A 2,456-nucleotide genomic window follows, 5' to 3' on the forward strand; every position below is an offset into this window, starting at 1 on the left:
TTTAGCAATTTCAGTGCAGAAGGAGAATAGGATCTTGGAATCATTATTGATGCCAAAATGAACATGGGCCAGCAGTGTGGGGACATGGTCAGGAAAGCCAACTGCACCTTTTCATGCATCCACAGATGCATCTCGAACAGGTCCAAGGAGGTAATCTTCCCTTTCTATGCTACACTGGTCAGGCCACAGTTGGAGTATTGTGTCCAGTTCTGGGTGCTGCATTTCAAGAGGTATGTGGACAACATGGAGAGGGTCCAGAGGAGCACCACTTGCATGATCAGGGGGCCACTCTAATGATCAGGGGGCAGCAGGGCAGGCCCTACAAGGAGAGGCTGAGGGCCCTGAACCTGTTCAGCCTCCACAAGAGAAGGCTGAGGGGGGATCTAGTGGCCTGTTACAAAATAGTCAGAGGGGACCAGCAGGCATCGGGGAGTCCCTGTTCCCCCAAGCACTCCCAGGAGTAACTAGAAATAACGGTCACAAGCTGGCAGAGGGTAGATTCAGACTAGACATCAGGAGGCACTACTTCACTGTCAGGGTGGCTAGGATCTGGAACCAGCTTCCAAGTGAAGTGGTGCTGGCTCCTACCCTGGGGGTTTTTAAGAAGAGGCTAGAGGAACACCTTGCTGGGGTCGTTTGACCCCAGTACTCTTTCCTGCCATGGCAGTGGGTCGGACTTGATGATCTGCTCAGGTCCGTTCCAACCCTACCAACTATGAAACTATGAAACTCTCCTGTAAGCTGTCCTGTTTAGTGCTCCTTGGCCCTGAACAGTTCCTTTTCCCCTGCTTCCTCTCAACAAGCTTAAAGGATCCCCTGCAAAGGGAGCAGGGGGCAACAAACTGACATGCAAACTGCTTGCCCTGTTTGCTGCCCTTGTTCACTCAGAGTGACTCCTTTTATACTTTGCTGAGCCTGACTGGCTCTGCCTCTTCATTAGGGCATTTGTAAGACACAGGCAGCAATCACTCAGCAATCAATCAACAGGCACTCAAACTGCTGCGTTCCTCACTTTCCCAGAGCAGGATCTGGTGCCTGGTGTCTGGCTTCTCTTCCTCTTTCTCTTCCATTTCCTCCACTTGCTCCTAGCAAACTGCTTGCCCTGTTTGCTGCCCCTGCCTCCTCTATGTTTTTCTTCACTTTCTAGGCCTCTTAACGTTTTATCCCTTCCTATCATCATTTATTTGCTATTTAGATGTTGACTCCTGATTGGCAATTATGTCCATTTGCATTACCTATTTTTTAATTTCAGGAAGCACTTCCCTGCCTTCCCTCATGCTTTCCTGCACACATGGGAGGAGCTTCTCATTAAAAGGGAGGAGCTTCTTATAAACATTCACAATTAGCCTCTTTCAAGGTTCTCCTGAAAATTCTCATTTGCTCTTATGTCTGTCACCACTTTCAAATGGTTAGATTGCTGGGGTGTGCTGAAATTAGGCCTGTGTGAGTTGACAGTGATTCAATCTGGCTTCAGATCCGGCCATTTCAGATGGCTGTGATCTGATCTGGAGCTCCAGGTTTCTGCCTCGATCCGGCTGAAGCGACTCCAAAGCTTCAGAGCCACCTTGGAGATCCAGCCATAGGGTATAATGGGGAATCAATTAAATATCTAAAACTTTGTTGTTTCTTGTCTGATTTGGATGAAACTTGCAGGAATGGTAGCATCTGCTGAGAGCATGAAACTTGCCAAGTTTCAAGAATATCAGTGCTGGGGTTTGGAGGGTACTGTACCCCAAATTCTTGAAAGGCAAACTCATGTCACAGCTGTGTGTCACACCATGGGGGGGGAGGGAAGGGGGGGGTGAAAACTGCAGGGTTGGTAGCTCTTACTGAGGCCACAAAGCCTGCCAAGTTTCAAGAAGATCAGCGCAGAGGCTTGGGGGGAACTGCACCTCAAGCTGTGGACAAGCAAAACTCGTGCCATGGGTGATACTGTGTGTGTTAAGGTGCAGCAGGGTGACAGCTGCAGGGATGGTGGCCCCTGCTGTGATGCCTGCCAGCTGCCTAGGAGATCGGTGAAGGGGAAGTCTGGGGCCCTGCACCCCTAGCTGCTGATCGGCAAAACTTGCGCCAAGACTGCCTCTGTCTTCGGGCAGTTGATTATTGGTATTGATTCCTTCCTCTCCTTAGTTTGGTTTTGTAGGTGCTAATTGATGCTCCTTGAGTCATTATGTAGTAGCTAGGTCATGTGTATTGAGCTGGTCCCTGAGTCTGGGGTCCCTGAGTGAATCATGACTGATTGATTGGTAACTAGTAACACAGCAGCTTAGCAGCCAGGCCTTCAGTAGTGTCTCCCCTCCTGCCCGAAGACAGACAGTCAGTCCCACAAGCACCCATGGCACAAGTTTTTCTTGTCCACAGCTTGAGGGGAAGTTCCCTCCAGACCCCTGCACCAATCTTCTTGAAACTTGGCAGGCTTTGTGGCCTCAGTAAGAGCTACCATTCCTGCAGTTTTG

At 49.8% G+C, this 2,456-nt stretch overlaps 1 protein-coding gene across 1 annotated transcript in view; it reads right to left on the bottom strand.

Moving 5' to 3' along the window:
• Positions 1-2,456, bottom strand: part of LOC109300344 (connector enhancer of kinase suppressor of ras 2-like) — a 444,864-nt gene that overhangs the window by 218,418 nt on the left and 223,990 nt on the right. The gene's annotated exons all lie outside the window — the stretch shown is intronic.

The sequence above is a fragment of the Gavialis gangeticus genome, unplaced genomic scaffold, assembly GCF_001723915.1.
Source record: "Gavialis gangeticus isolate Ggan-Ray unplaced genomic scaffold, GavGan_comp1, whole genome shotgun sequence".
NCBI lineage: Eukaryota > Metazoa > Chordata > Crocodylia > Gavialidae > Gavialis > Gavialis gangeticus.